The sequence below is a fragment of the Eutrigla gurnardus genome, assembly GCF_963514095.1.
Source record: "Eutrigla gurnardus genome assembly, chromosome: 18".
Lineage (NCBI taxonomy): Eukaryota > Metazoa > Chordata > Actinopteri > Perciformes > Triglidae > Eutrigla > Eutrigla gurnardus.
The window spans coordinates 20,745,356-20,762,836 of NC_139929.1; the positions used below are offsets into that span (position 1 = coordinate 20,745,356).

The 17,481-nt window shown below is 42.4% G+C and overlaps 1 pseudogene across 1 annotated transcript; it reads left to right on the top strand.

Annotated features, from left to right (window-relative positions):
- Positions 1-9,545: 9,545 nt before the first annotated feature.
- Positions 9,546-17,275, top strand: LOC311028882 (putative nuclease HARBI1; annotated as a pseudogene). The gene is made up of 3 exons: positions 9,546-9,550; positions 11,471-12,372; positions 17,185-17,275. The product of its transcript is annotated as a putative nuclease HARBI1 (transcript).
- Positions 17,276-17,481: the final 206 nt, after the last annotated feature.

Sequence of the window (17,481 nt, forward strand, 5' to 3'; positions counted from 1 at the left end):
CACTGTCACACATCCTCTACATGAATCACCCGACCCATCCTCACTGCCAAGGCCTCAAACATGCTGCTGGGTCAGTGCTGCATTTTATTTATTTGGTGCTATATACATAAAATTGAATTGAATTGAGATTGAATCATTAGTGTTGATAGTCACATGACTTGTTTGTCACTTCCTAGTCACTCAGTAAAGTTAACATCAACCATGCTCTTTTCCTCAACCTGAAGTGGTTGTGTTGCCTAAATCTAACTTCCTGAAAAGTTTATTTTGAAAAGACACGATCGATGGCCGAAAAGCAAAACCTCCTATCTGCAGGATATAGGACATTTTCTGATTGGTGGATTCACTTTGGACCTAATCTGTATTGTTAACACATAATATAGTAAAAAAGTCCAAAAACTGTGTATTATGAATTGGGTGTCCTTAACAAATTCTGCAAGAAAAAAAACTGTTTGTTTTAGTTTTCTCAAAAAAGTGCATTTTTCAGATAGGAGGTTTTGCGTTCCGGCCATCGCTATGCATGTTTGAAGTTTCAGAGCAATGACCAAGCTGTGTTACTGAATGCATTGGAGTGAGAACGTGTTGCATCACCAGAATAAGGTTCACCTCAACAGGCGTCCACAGTGGTCCAGTTATTGGTATTTACAGAGTGTCTGATACCACCTGACTGCAGCCTCAGTGAAGAGAACAGAACAGTAGACAGGTGGGCTGTAGACTCGGCTAAGTGTTAGTGTGTGCGTTTTAATTGCTTTCTGGCTTCAGTTGTAGCAGACTGTTTGCCCTGTGGGTGTATATTGGAGATTAGTGCTCCCACAGAGCTGCAGGTATATAAAGCTCTGTCGTGAGGGAAAATTACAAAATTTCAAATGCATTCTTCATAATGGCATAAAAAAAATAGGCAAATACGACTAACTGGAATTACCCTTTACAGCATTTCCAGACTTCTTAGGGAGCTGCAGATACATAGGAGAGGAGGTGGTGGTAACATGCAGAGAAAGAGATGGAATGTGATTAATGGTAAAGGAAAAAAACCGAGAGAGACCCTGACAGGCAGAAGCATTAAAGGTTCGGTCAGTGTGTGCGCCTCATTGATGTAGTGCAATTAAAGTTCCGACTTTTGTCTGTTTAGAGGAAAAGGAAGAGACAGAAATGATCGGCTAGCCCTCGAGCCACAAGTCCTCTGTTTCCCAAATGCCAAAAACAAACACAATATCCTCTTACACACACACACACACACACACACACACACACACACACACACACACACACACACACACACACACACACACACACACAGCCATGAAAAGAGTTCTCTTTTGAACAGTGCTGGTACACTTTGACCTCCCTCTTCAAGCGTTTTGAGTGGAGGGTTTAATCACAGTGTCCGTATGAAGCAATATGGTTTGGTTGAATTCGAGGACAATAACCTCAATGCAACATCCAAACTCTGACTGACAACTTCATTTAAAAGGATTCTTTGGTTGTTTTGAAGTGGGGTTGGATGGGGTACTGACAGGATACCAGACAACAATGATATAGATAAGTTTCACCTTCAACGATATCTCACAGAAACATGTGAAATATCTGCAATTTCTTAACAACACAATGGAAACCATTTATGGTAAGGTTTAGGCAACAAAACCACTCAGTTTGAAAAACATCATGGTTGGACTTAAAATAAGTATGTAAACTAAGTAAAATAGGTGAAGACACTCATAAAGTTTGGGACACGGACACCGGCCTCCTGGTTGAAAGTCCTGTTTGTTTGACTCAATATTCCAAATACACATGAACTAATAAAGATTTGTTTTAGGTATCTAAAAAAATATTTTGCTGCTTGCCCCTTCCACAAGACATTACTTTGACAGTAGACCATCTTGGATTTTTGCAACCAATGAAGGAAGTGACCATATTTGGACTGTGAAGGAGCGATGGGTGGATCTGATGAACACAAGCAGCAGAGCAGCACCCTTTCTGGATCTGGATCCATCTGGATTCTGGTGTGAAGCTGCTAACAAAGTTAGCTTAAAAATTAGCGTCACCGTGGTAGCGTCACCGTGGTAGCGTCACCGTGGTAGCGTCACCGTAGTAGCGGCCTGTCAATCACGAGGTGGTCCCGCCCTAAAGCATTAATGAACATTCCCTTTAGCTTTGCATTTCCAGTGACTATATTCTATTATATAGTCACTTACTGGCAGCACAAATTGAAGTCATGCGCATGTCTGTGATCCTCTAATGCTATTTCCATCTTGTGTAGTCAAAAATATATTTAACCCCAAATAGTGTGTAATGCAATAGTTCCCAACCACTTTTGGGCTTTTGATCCATTAGGAGCAACACAAGGTGTACTTGCAATCTACTGTCACAAGTTGCACATTGATGCTCTCTTACCAGATTGTGTTGTTCGGAGCGATTTTTAGGAAGTGACTAAAAAACTTCCATCTTCTATCCGCCTCGTGTAAAACTCAGTTTCACCCCCTTGACAACTTGTGAAAATTAAGTTGCACTAACATTTGAGGATGAGCTGATTGAATCACAAGCTGCAACAAGCAATCAACAATGGATTGAAAACATATATAATACGAGACAAGTGAACCATCTCAAGGTGTAAAATATATTTTTAAAAAAAGATGGAAAGCACATAAAAGCAACAGATCAATCAGGGTTGCCGTCTAATTCTGAGCTCACATAGTGTTTAAAGGCTCAATGCTTTTTTTTACAACACTACTATTATTCATGTATATGCTCTTACCTTTCTTTAGTGTGCTGCTGCAACAACACAATGTCCCCGCAGGGAAATTAAGTTGCACCGAATAAACACACACACACACACACACACAGCGCCATGAAAAGATATCCTCTTTTGAACAGAGCTGGTACACTTTGACCTCCCTCTTCAAGCGTTTTGAGTGGAGGGTTTAATCACAGTGTCCGTATGAAGCAATATGGTTTGGTTGAATTCCAGGACAATAACCTCAATGCAGCATCCATACTGTGACTGACAACTTCATTTAAAAGGATACTTTGCTTGTTTTGAAGTGGGGATCTTACATGTATATATGGGTATATATGTGTTGTCAGGAACATAGTGACACATGGGTCATCACACACTGATGCAACATGTGTGCTGTGTACCGTGCACACACACACACACACACACACACACACACACACACACACACACACACACACACACACACACACACACACACACACACACACACACACTGTAAGTGAAACACAAATGTTCCAGTGTTATTTAAAGAAGTCCAATTAAACGTAATGCTCAACATAATCTCTCTCTCCACTTTCATTAACTTGCGTTTCTATAGAAAGGCAAGCGAGATGAGCGCTGACAAGAGACCTCCCACGCCTCCGACGACCCGGCCAACCTGGCTCCTCCGCAGTGCAACAGCACCCTCTAGTGGCGGCACGTTGCTCCTGGGCTGCTGAGAGCCTTTGGCTGGGCTGGACTCATCCTCCTCACCTCGGTGTGTTAGTGTTAATCTAGCTGCTGGCAGTGAAAACCTGCGTGGCTCTACTCTGTGCAGCTCCACAGCGCCGTGTAAATGAGACGCCGACTTATTAGTGGAGGAGATTGTTGCTTCGTGACACCTGGAGAACCTCAAAACCTACGTCTTTTTTTTTCTTTTTTGGAAATTCAGTGTCCATTAGCAAAACCCTCATCAGGCTGCATGTCTGTAAGCTCGGAGAACACAGAGAGACATGTTCCATCCACTAATTGGTTTATTCAAACAGGTTTTAGAGGGCTGGAGGCATTTTTCTCAACTTCTTCCCTGACTTGTTTATCATCTTGAGGCCCCGCAGATTTAGCTTGTGCCTCCTCAGGGTGTATGAACCCCCACGTTGGGAGCCATTGCTGATTCTGGTCGTTTTTAATGGATAGTTTGTTCCACAGAACCATCGGAAAATAACCGGGTTGCTGCAGCATCTATGCTAACTGTCACCTGTCGTGTGTCGCCACGCCTCTAGCTGCCAACAGCTCCTCACAGGAGTTGATGTGTCCGTGCTCAGGCTTAGCAAACACAAACACATGACTTTAAGACTGACAAGCTGATTTCCGTATGATGATCCAAGGTAGTTTTAACAGATTGTGTAAGATTTGGTTGCATGATTTATTTTGAAATTTAGAAATGTTGGAAGTTCACTTCCTGCAAATATATTCCCCATTATGATTTCAACATCATCATCATCATCATCATCATCATCATAGAAAATCAATAGAAAATCTAATAGTGGAATTATATTAAATAATAAATCAATAAAATGATTCTGCTTCATGATAACAATCATTGCAGGTCTTTGTTTGTGGTTTGGTCTTAATGAGCAGACAGATAATCATATCATCCTGTAACGACTTCTTACCTGCTTTTCTTCACTGACAATATTATTGTGAATAGAAGCAGCCTGAAAAAGCACACTATAACCAGAGGGGTTTTTTTTTACTTTTTAATTTATAACTATTACTTGGTTATACATCATTTTTGCATTTATAATATGGGATTAAAATGTCTGGGAATTACTTGAATTTATTTAATATTTATTTATTTAATTTGTCAGAGCAACAATGTCAAAGCAGCCAGCTAACACAACTGAGAGTTCAGAGGCTCTCACAGCACATGAACGCACCATTCACATCGGTCAGAGTTTGGCATATATTCACTGTGAAGGATGTGTGTGTGAAAGTAGATTGGTATTTGAAAGCTGTCTGTAAGGTAGAACACTACAGCAGTAGTGTAATGACTGGGAAAACTATGTTAAAAAAGTGAAATTATTTTTTTCATCATCAACTTTATGCAAATGCACTAGACAACGAGCAAATGTTTGTTCAATATTGTTCTTCTACATTGAACGTTGCGGCTCTAGTGTTCCTGCACCCATCCCCTCCAGTCCTGCAGGTATGCAGACCCCACACAAGGCTTGTGACGGCTCTGTAACAGCCCTGCTTTCATGTGCATATCAAAGCTCTTCATCAAAAAGGAATTATTCCATCTCAAAAAGATCTGTGTAAAATACAACAAGGTAGCCCTCATTGAAATGTGAAGCGTGGTAGGGAGCAATAAGCCAGCGACACAGCGCAGCAGGAAAATAATATTAATGAAGGCCTGGGAGAGCCATGTGTGAGTGTGATGCTGACCCTGTGTCAGTCCACTCTGATTGACCCCACTGCAAGTTGGCTTCAGTCCTAACAACTCACAGCATCCCCAGCAACACAGGACTGAGGAGGAGGCGATGCTGTGGAGCCTGCCATTCAAATTCACCGAGTGCTGTTCATATTCATTCAACACTCCATGGCACTGATGTATTACTATTTAGATTATATTTCAACCCAGTTGCCAGAAATGATGTTGGCATTGTATATTCCTGCAAACCAACGAATAGGTTTAATGTTGATGTTTCAGAGCCAAAAATTGTTTTCATATATTTCATATCTGCCTCATATCACACGGGTTAGGTTTATGCGACAAAACAAAAAGGTTAGAAACAACATCATGGTTTGGATTGAAATAATAACATAATAACGTAACAATATAACTAGCCTGAATATTAGCGGACTTACTTACATGATTTTACATAACAAGCATAGACTCAGCATTTACTGTTCTCCTGGGTGAAAGTCCTGTCCATGTTTGACCCATCCACCAGCTCTCCCACCAATCCTCAGTCTACTTCTTGTTTGAAACAATGTACTTGTTATTATACCTCATAACTTTCAATAAAGATCACTAGATTCACTTCCTCTGACCAATTGGGAAAATGTAAAAGTGGCTTGGCGAAATTGGCTGAAAAAACACTTTAAGGCCCTCACAGGATAACATCCATCCAATAGTTGTTGAAAAAGAGTACAATGGAACGCAAAGGTGGAGCTCCTACCTGTGAACCTGCAAATGCATCTACGTCACACACAAAGTCCACATTGTCAACGGTAAACCCTCAATGAGGCAAGTCATGTGTATTTGCCTGTATTTAAAGCTATGATCTACATTCTGAAAATCAGTTGAGCCTCTGAGACAGATTTGAAAAAAGGATCCCGCCCCCCCAACCAAACCCCTCCCCTCAGTGTTCCACGATTCGACCAGGCGGGATGACGAGGAGCATGGGAGAGGAGGGGATTGGATAGAGGGTACGAGCCAATGGGAGCCGTCTGGAGCAATGGCTCCCATTGGTCAATTTCTATGCAGGTTTACGGCTGACAGACTGAATGGATTATTTTAATTCCAAATCCTAGACCATAGCTTTAATTAATATGATATATACTTTTATGGTAAAACTTATTCTACATGTCAAAATATATCTCCAATCTTTTAACAATCTCTGAAAGGTATCTGCACTTAACAAATTATTTGATAATACGTTGAAAATGCACTAAAATGGTTCAATTCCCGGTTTAGGTTCGGGTTCCTTCTGTGTGGAGTTGCATGTTCTCCCCGTGTCAGCGGTCTGTCTCTACATGTCAGCCCTGTGATAGACTGGTTACCTGTCTGTCTCTACATGTCTCCCTGTGATAGACTGGTTACCTGTCTGTCTCTACATGTCAGCCCTGTGATAGACTGGTTACCTGTCTGTCTCTACATGTCAGCCTGTGATAGACTGGTTACCTGTCTGTCTCTACATGTCAGCCCTGTGATAGACTGGTTACCTGTCTGTCTCTACATTTCAGCCCTGTGATAGACTGGTTACCTGTCTGTCTCTACATGTCAGCCTGTGATAGACTGGTTACCTGTCTGTCTCTACATGTCGGCCCTGTGAAAGACTGGTTACCTGTCTGTCTCTACATGTCGGCCCTGTGATAGACTGGTTACCTGTCTGTCTCTACATGTCAGCCCTGTGATAGACTGGTTACCTGTCTGTCTCTACATGTCAGCCCTGTGATAGACTGGTTACCTGTCTGTCTCTACATGTCAGCCTGTGATAGACTGGTTACCTGTCTGTCTCTACATGTCAGCCCTGTGATAGACTGGTTACCTGTCTGACTCTACATGTCAGCCTGTGATAGACTGGTTACCTGTCTGTCTCTACATGTCAGCCTGTGATAGACTGGTTACCTGTCTGTCGCTACATGTCAGCCCTGTGATAGAAGAGTTACCTGTCTGTCTCTACATGTCAGCCCTGTGATAGACTGGTTACCTGTCTGTCTCTAAATGTCAGCCCTGTGATAGACTGGTTACCTGTCTGTCTCTACATGTCAGCCCTGTGATAGACTGGTTACCTGTCTGTCTCTACATGTCAGCCTGTGATAGACTGGTTACCTGTCTGTCTCTACATGTCAGCCTGTGATAGACTGGTTACCTGTCTGTCTCTACATGTCAGCCTGTGATAGACTGGTTACCTGTCTGTCTCTAAATGTCAGCCCTGTGATAGACTGGTTACCTGTCTGTCTCTACATGTCAGCCCTGTGATAGACTGGTTACCTGTCTGTCTCTACATGTCAGCCTGTGATAGACTGGTTACCTGTCTGTCTCTACATGTCTCCCTGTGATAGACTGGTTACCTGTCTGTCTCTATATGTCAGCCCTGTGATAGACTGGTTACCTGTCTGTCTCTACATGTCAGCCCTGTGATAGACTGGTTACCTGTCTGTCTCTACATGTCAGCCTGTGATACACTGGTTACCTGTCTGTCTCTACATGTCAGCCTGTGATAGACGGGTTACCTGTCTGTCTCTACATGTGGGCCCTGTGATAGACTGGTTACCTGTCTGTCTCTACATGTCATCCTGTGATAGACGGGTTACCTGTCTGTCTCTACATGTCGGCCCTGTGATAGACTGGTTACCTGTCTGTCTCTACATGTCAGCCCTGTGATAGACTTTTATTTGAAGTTAAAAATGAATGTGAGTGCGCTGGCATGTCGGTAATCATTCCACCTCTGACTTCTCTTTTCAAGAATGCTGCCATGTTTAGAGATCTCAGAAATGAGTTAGTACAAAGTTCATTCACAGTAGTATATGTTAAATATTCAGCTTTTAGTCTAAAGTCTGAGTACGCTATGGTCCGCTAGGGTCAGCTTGACATGAATTTCATCATTAGAGGTATATAGGTATATAGGTATAAGGCTCTGTGCAGACATCTGGATACTTTTAACAATTGATTTGGGAGAATAACCAAGACATGACTCTTTTCAACCAGAGAGATGTTTTCTCTTTTAATACAGTTTATTCTGCCCTTTTTCACGTATGTGTACAAATATATTTCAGATGCATAAGATGCATATGAAGCGGATATTAGCCTGTTGTTACATATTAAAGGTTGGCCTGTCGATGTGATGCATGCTGTAATTGAAGTTCCTTGGTGACAGCGGTGACATAAACAATCTGGACAAGCTGACATGGAATTCATTTAAATCTTCAATAAAAACAGAACTGTGTCCCTGTACTGAACGTGTGCTGATGAAGGCCGACGCTTTTCTGTGTTGATGCTGTAAATAATTCATTTCTGATTGTCGAGTATCGAGTTTTCGGTAAACACTCAACATTTCCATTATTTTAGCTTGGAAATGGGAACAGCTATAGATGAAAACTACTGGCATTAGCATTTGCATTAACATCAGACGCCATCTATTCAAAACTGCTTTCTGCTTCCACTACCTCATAACGGTGAAACGCTAATCCCTGAAAAGGAGTAGCCAGCCTCTTTGATTTAATTGCAAGGCTGTGCATTTTTGTCACAGCCATTCTGGCTTAATCACAGCAGCGTTGTGTGTTTCTCTGCCGTTACTCTGGAGTGCGTGGTGCAGCATGCTAATGAGCTAATGCAGTCCCACGGTTACTGCAATTAGGAGTGTGTACAGCAGCTAATGTGGGGAATTGGTGGCTAGCATTAAGGGCTAATAGGAACAGGTGTCTGCGGGGTATGAGGCGTGGAGGGATGGCAACATGTCAAAGAGCTACTCAGTCTGACAAAATCAGGAGTGTCAAGTCTATCCCAGAATGCATTGCACTGAAAGAACGACATGTCCTGGGCAGCTTTTGCTTTAGGAACGGCAAGAACCAAGAAAAATATATTTGTATATCTCCTTTTGTCATTTTGTCTTTGTTGCTACCGTTTCTGCCTTCAGAACACATTCCCACACACTCCCCCACCCATCAGCCTGCACCCTTTTCCCCTTACCTACCCCACCCACGTTCTCATATTTGGTGCTGTAGCATGCCAGTCTATCACGGCAAATGGCTGTTTTTATTTCAATTTCACAAAATTGGATTTTAATGAATTCTGCAATGAATAACCAAGCAAGAAATTATTTTCCAATATCCTCCCATGATATTCCACCATCCCTCTGTATTAGTGGAATTAATACTCGAAGCATGCTGGAGACGCTGCATCAGGTGATGCACAATTTGATTAGTTTAAAGTTTTCCGCAAATAAGGTGTGGGGGGCACAATCAAGTTTATATTTTTTTACATTTTAATCTAGGAAAAAATCCCTTGAGCAGCAGAAGGGAATACGCAATGGCAAGAATTTGATTAGCATACTGGGCAAGTGGCTTTGCCATTTCCTCTCACGTCTCGAAGCACTTTGGAGGACACATGCCGTACGTCTGTCTTTGATGTTGTGGGGAACATCTCACATTTGCCATGTGTACAGTTGAACTGAATTGAGGTGTGCTATTGTTGCTTGTCCTTTCAAGACCATTTTACAACATATTGCTCCCCAACTGTGTGACAGGATAAAAGCCAAGTAGTCTGCATACAAATCACATTATGCACTATGTTACTTACAGTGTACATCATACATTAATAAGTGTACGTTTGTATGTATGTACTTTTATCAAATATGCATTTCTACTGTGGATAATTTTGATACAAAACTGTAGAGCTCTTATTCTGAAATATATTGCCATCAGCCTACCCCAGTTTATGAATATCATGGCAATTTGAAAGTCATTTTACGTTCAAAACATAATTTGTACTCCATGTAGTGTGTACTGAAAAGTAAAAGTAAAGCCATGTGCGTAACTCTGACGCGCTTTTAACAAGTGACATTAAAATACATTAAAAAAGGACAATTAAATACAATTAAAAAATAAAAATAAACTAAAATAGAATAAGAAAGCTAAAACAAAATACAAAAGTAAAATTGACAGTGCAATGTATAAAAGCAAATAAACATAATCAGCCTTGATTTAAATTAAGTTAGAGTCGCAGCTGACCTGCACTTTTCTTGGAGTTTTGTTTCCAGGGCCCAGTATTTCAAAAGTGATCCGATTGATTTGTTCATTGGCAAGTTCAATTTGTTTGACCGCCCTCTCGGTCTCCATTTTGAGGAGCTTCTCATAAGCGTCCTCACTACTGGCATGCCTCTTCCGTCTCTGTCTTTCTGGCTCTGGAACGCAAACCTCTTGATGAGGATCAGGTGGCGTAATGCTGGTGCTCGTTGATGGTTCACCCTCTGGAGCCTCCACAGGTGTGAGGAACACATACTTGACAGGTTGAGTGGCTCGTCAGCTGGCTCCCCAACACTGGCTGGCAAAATCCCATGGAGGGCCTGGGAACTCTCCCCTCCAAGGATGTCGAGGACAGCCTCTGAGAATTCACCACCTAAGACATTTAGAATTAGACTTTTATTGTCATTGTACAAAAAAACAGCAGTGAGTTTTGACAATGAAATGTCGTTTCTTGGCTTCCAGAATACCACAGAATTGGAAATTGTGAGGTGGCTTTAAATAAATCTGTAAGATTTACTGTATGAATATAAATATAATCTATATAATTAGTGCACATTTCATATAAGACATGTAGTTCCGACATAAAATGAGTACATTTAACACATGGGACATAAAAAAGTGCACTATAAAAAAATTGTACTACTCAATTCACTCATTTCACTCATTTCACTGTGTGCACATAAATCTAGAAAACAGGTCTCACCTTTGAAAGGCTTGTTCCCAGTTTGGGGGTTCTTTGCTTCTGCCTGGTCCTTGGTGGCTTTTTGTTTTTAAGTTCTTCCACCAAAGTTTTACTTGCTCCACCGTCCTTAGTTGTCCACTGCCAGTGGCATTGACTTCTTCTGTTATGGCAGCCCAAACTTCCGCTTTAATTTTTGCGGACACATTGGTCTGGCCAGGGGTGCTGAAAGTGCCAAACAAGGTATGATATTTTAGTCACACCCCCTCCAGGAATGCATGGGTTTCAGCAGTCGTGAAATTCAACCCCTTACTCCTTTGGGCCTCCATGTTGTCTGTAGATTGGTCAACCAGTCACTCTTTTATACCATGCCAGCGAAATTACAGTCAGGTGTGAGAGTATCCCAGGTTAAGTGGGAGGGGCTTAAATTGGGTTTTCTGAGCAAGAACGGTTCTCTTTAGCCTACATCAGAAGGAGGAGAGACAGACAATTACTTAAATTGTACACAGACACCGACATCAAAGGAGAAGGTATCAGCCATGACACTATGCTGAACGCCCCAACCTGCTTGAGAATTACTCCAATGATGAACTTTATGCACAATACAGATTTGGGCAATATGATATTGCTTTCATCTGCAATATTCTTCATCCTCACCTTGAATGTGCCACTCTGAGGAGCCATGCATTGACTGTGGAAGAGCAAGTGCTCATAGCTCTACGCTTCTATGCATGTGGTTCCTTATTTGAAGTCATGGGGATGGACTGGCGGTGACAAAGGCAACAGTGGGCCATGTGGTGCACTCGGTGTCATCTGCCCTTACGAGTCTTCTGGGTCAATTTGTGAAATGGCCTGAAAATGAAGAATTGGCAAGGACCAAGAGGTTTTTCTCATTGGGGGGGATGCCCAATACTATTGGTGTTATTGACTGTATGCATGTGCATATCCAGGCACCTCATGCCAGGGAATGGGAGTATGTCAACAGAAAGGGCCGGCACAGCATTAATGTGCAGCTTGTGGGGAATGCTGACCTCATTATCACCAACTGCGTTGTGAGATGGCTTGGGTCTGTACACGATGCCCATATTTTGAGAGCAAGCCACCTCTTCCAAAGGTTCTAGCAGACCGCCCCAGATGGCATTCTCCTCGGTGACAGCGGTTACCCCCTTCTACCCTGGCTGATGACCCCTTTTGCTAGTGTCACCAATGACTCCCAGCAGAGGTACAACACTGTCCATGCCACAACAAGAGGGACAATTGAGCGCCTGAATGGTGTGATAAAACGCAGATTTGCCTGCCTGAACTATCTCCGTGTGGAGCCACAGAAAGCCTGTCTCATCATCTGTGCCTGCATTGTGCTCCACAACATAGCACAAACCAGAAGAGTGCCACTACAGGAGGCTCCCATCGATGGACCTCTTCCCTACGCAGAAGTCCCTGACCTGCTGCCTCCACCACCACCACAGCCTGATGGACCTGCTGGAAGAGCCATACGCAATAGGCTACAGTGGTTAACCTTTATTTTTCCAATTAAATGGTTAAACAATGTGATGGGTGTTCTTGCATTTTTTTTAAGTGTCAGTTTATATCATGCTGCACATTGAAGCACTTTCCATTTTCATGCTTCTGATTTAACAAAGACTAATTTGAATTAATTCAAAACCTTAAAAATGCAATTTTAAAATGTTTGGAACTTTCTTCAATGGGATTTTAAAACATGCAGCAATGTATTTGGTAAGTGTTTGTGTACAAACTGATTATTTCACTTAACCAAATCAGATGCTATTTTGCTTTAAATTACCACAATTATGTTTAGTGAGAGCCTTCTACATAAAGGGAGACAAATTAGGATGGAAAAATGTATCTAATTGTGTCACTGATCATGCTATAATACATGAAAATACTACAATTTCAAACACTTTATTCAAAATCCAACAACTTATCACTGCAATTGAAGCATTTCCAAGGATTTCCAGCACTCATCCAGACCCTGGCCTTAATAGCTGAGTGGGCTCTGAAAGTAGAAGAAAGGGAAGGAGTATGAGTAATATCTTTGTCTTCATTTGGAATCCACAATACTCACAGAAATTGTGTGCATGATGACAACAGCATGATTTTCCCAGCATTACTGTAGTATTCTGACACTTCTGAATGAACTGCATAGTTCATACACAACACACATAGTGTGTGGTCTGTACACATGTAGCCTATTTGAAGTCTGCTGTGTTGCCAATGACGTAACGCTAATAAACTCTGAACAGGTTGATGTTAGTTTAAACAGTTATGGTATAATGTACGTCAGATTAATGACCTTGTAAATCAAACCATGGACCGCAAAATTCATAAACAAAGCCAGCGACCGCTAGCCCGCTAGCTGCTTAACACGCAAGTCAATGGAGCAGAGTTAGCTACCGTTAGCTATGTTATATGTTGGTTGGCGTTCATATGGTCCTTAAACCGCTAAACATTAGACGACGGTAAACTTACATTTTTGACGTGAAAGTCGTGCTCCCAGCTGCTCCTTCCGGGAAGTAGTCCGCCATGTTTCAGATCCGGAGGCGGAGACTTGACATTTGGTAATCCGTATCCAGACAGGTCGGGATCACGGTGATCCACCCGGCCAGTGTTTTGAAATACTCAGATAAAGTCAGCAGGATCACCTTGATCCATGACTGAGAAAAGGAGGATTTCATTATCCGGATTATTCTGATCCGGATTACAAGTTTTGAAATACTGGGCCCTGGTGATTTCGGTAAAAATCTGGGATTTCTTGTACGACCATGTTTTGTCACAAGCCATTAACCTTCTCTTCTGAAATGTCCAAGACTGGCTCTGTGCTGGGCTCGTTAACGGGATGAGCGGCAGTTTGGGCCGAGGCTTTGCAATCAGTTTGAATTCAGTGTTTGAAGCTTAACTTGTCTGGATCTCTGTGGATTCTTTTTATTATCAGGTTAGTGATTCACAGAAAATCAATGAATTAACACTGACACACTTAACACTTATACAATGTTAAGAAAATGACAGTAAAGTTTATGTTCACAGACAGGCAAAGAAACGGAAATTCTTGCTTTCTGTATCTCACACACACACACACACACACACACACACACACACACACACACACACACCTATGTCGCCAACAAAGAGGCAGGGGCTTGGGGTTACCTCTCCTATCTCTTACTGAGCGCTCTATGTCTTTCATTGCCTCTCCTCCTAATTAAGGATGTAATTAGTGCTTCCCAGACGAGCGCTTTCTGCTTGAGCAGAAACAATGGCTAACGGTGATATGAATGGACGCTGGGTGAATGCACCGCTCATCACGCATGCATAGCCAGAGAATACGGGTCATAGTGACAACAAATTGGAATATAAAAAAGAAAAAAAAAAAGAACTTAATGAATAGTCATGTGTGTAGGGGGTATAGAGTATGTTGAGCCTGGTATTGTTCACTGGAACATTGCTGTCTGATTACTGTACTGAGGCCTGCTGGAGGGGAGCCTCTCCTGTGAGGTGGTCCGTACTCGTCTGGAGGGGTGGGCTGCGTAGCCACTGTTTCATAAAGCCTCTCTGGATGATACATGATGAAGAGATGTATTATTGTACCGGGAGGAGCCTCGTCTCCACAACACCTTCAACGTGTCAAGGGTTAGGGTCTCAATGCATCCAGCCAAAGTGAAGCAGTTTCTACTATTTTCTGATGGCATGTGGCTCTCTCAACTCTCAAAGCAGAAGTTGTCAAAGTGTGTACAACAATGGTGTTTACTCAGACTGATAGTTTGAAGGTTTACAGAAGTTTACAAGGATCAAAAGACAAATGAACAATGCTTCAGAGACGAATATATTTTATTTGTATATATTTGCGTTTTCCACAATACTCAAAGTTGCTTCACAGTTCAAATAGAAACAGACAATTAATATACAAAAACACAGCATGAGTCACATTGCAGTTTCACTGTTGGAGCTGATCCCAGCTGACCTTGGGCGAAGGCAGGGTTCACCTGGACAGGACGGGACAGAGACAGACAGGTAACCAGTCTACCTGCATGTCTTTGGACTGTGGGAGGAAACCAGAGAACCGGAGAGAACCCACACTGACACAGGGAGAACATGCAAACTCAACACCGAAGGAACCCGAACCCAAACAGGGAATCGAACCCGGGGAATCGAACTCTCTCGCTGTGAGGCGACAGTGCTACCCACTACACCACCGTGCAGCCCCGAATATTATATTCCAATAAATATAATAGGACCCCCCACTGTCAGTTACCTTCTATCCTTTTCCCTTGGAGTCCTCCTTCCCCTCTGTATCTGTAGTATTGTATCTTCTTCTGTTACTGCACTTCACTAACACTTCCCCATCCCCCCTTCCCAGCCGTTGCTCCCTGTATAAAGGCCTCCTCCCTCAGTGAAGGCAGTATCAAGTAAGATTAAGTGACTTTGTAAGTCATCAAGGCTGTGTCGTGTAATATTGATCTGGTATACAGGGTGAAATAGGGTGATCATTGGAGAAGTAATTATAAAGGGCCTCAGCTCCGGTCCTCCTCCTCACTGTTTATCGGCGCGCTCATTAAAAGACGTTGGCAGGCAGACGGGGCCTATCTCTCCATTTGCCAGTCGACCACATCGTAAAAGTCGGCGGGTCATGGCTCCCGGTAGTGCGATAAGCGGCGAGCGCCAAATTGGAGTAGGACTGATTACGTCCCTCAGGAGATGTGTGTGATGAAGCTCTCGGCTTCGTCCGAGCTGTCTGCTTCTATTTCACACAGCACTCCGTCTCTGTTAGCCGTCCTCCATCACTGCTCAGTTAACTCTGTCAGCCGCTGTGTTTCAACATCAGGTCTGTCTCCGTCTTAATCCCACTCTTTAATGGAACGCTTGGGTTGCAATCAGGGGAGTGAATGCCACCTTTTGATTGGTTTACTACCTTTTCAGGCTGCCATGACTTTTTAGAACATAATGTAATTTTATTGTGGATTATTTTTCAGTTTTTTACTTTGGACTTTCTATTCTACTCCATGATTGTTTAATTCACTGACCCCCTTTAGCAAGAAGCAGAGCTCCAGGCTCAAGCCCACCACATCTGTTGGACCCTTTCAGGTCGCGAGCTTGGATTAGGAAGTGAATCATTTGTATAAGCTGCAGTATCTCTACCAATAACAGCAAGGTTAGCGATACAACCAGGCAGCAACCTCTGGTTCTGAAAAGTGAAGCCAAAATTGAAGTGCCTTAAAGTTGCATTCTCTCTCCTGGCCATCAGGGGGTGACTCCTCTGGTTGCAAAAAGAAGTCTGATTGCATGGAAGTCATGATATTATTTGTTGAAATGTGTTGGTACTGGCTGATGTAAGCACATCATATTTTGTTTTCCAGGAATACATTTATATGGAGTTTGCATGTTCTCCCTGTGTAAGTGTGGGTTCTCTCCGGGTTCTCCGGCTTCCTCCCACAGTCCAAAGACATGCAGGATGGGGATAGGTTCATTGATGACTCTAAATTGCCCATAGGTGTGAATGTGAGTGTGAATGGTTGTTTGTCTCTACATGTCGGCCCTGTGATAGACTGTCCAGGGTGAACCCTGCTTTCACCCAATGACAGCTGGGATCGGCTCCAGCTCCCTGAATACAGGATAAGCGGTAGACAATGGATGGACAACCCCATTTACTTCATGACTTTGAGTGTTTTTGATCAGAAAAAAATAATTTGAGTAGTGATATGTGATTATGGTGAAAAACATTCTCAACTCAAGGTCCACTGACTTGTTTTCTCCAACAGCATCTTTGTAAATTAATTTGAGTTCAAACTACAAACAAAGAGCAAAAAAGTTTGTGGGACTTTGGAGACACTGAGTTTGAACCAAGAGAGGCTCTGCTGTAGCAATCAGAGAGGATTCAGCAGCCCTGCTGTCAAACCCAGCTGCTCCTTAATAATGTAGGTACAACACCTGCAGCAGATACAGTGCTGAGTGGGGTCCCACTCCATAGCTGGCTCGATAAAACCACCATAATGCCTCAGGACACTTCAATCAATAAATAATAATAATCAATTAAACTGGAACACATTCTCATGGCTTTAATACAGAAATGTTTACCTTCAAAAAGAAAAAGTGGCCGTGGGCCATGCAGTGATGGAGGCCCGGGAGGAACTTAGGCAACAGGACGGAGGGACAGACTATTTTAGATCAAATAAAATGCATTGATTTAAAGTTGCAACATCCTAAAAAAGACTAAATAATACCTACAAAAAATATATGTATTAATCAGAGCACTCACATAAGAACAAAACACATTTTATGATATCTATTGATCTCCTGTGGTCCATTTCAGGGCTACGGACAGCGGCAAACCTCCACTCAACAAACATGGTTTTGAAACAATCGCTGTGTCCAAAAACACTCAGTACTCACTGTGGAGTTAGTTCTCCATGTTGTAGTGGTGTCTGAATGTATAGTGAGAATTATTATACTTTATATAGTATCAGAGTATCCTACAATTCATCATGAAAAGTAGTTTACAACTGATGGTCACTAGCCAAGCTTTATATACCATCATGCATTGCTCTGAAAGAAATAGCAAAGACAGACATGACATAAGTGCTTACCAGGGGATGTATTTAGAACAAAA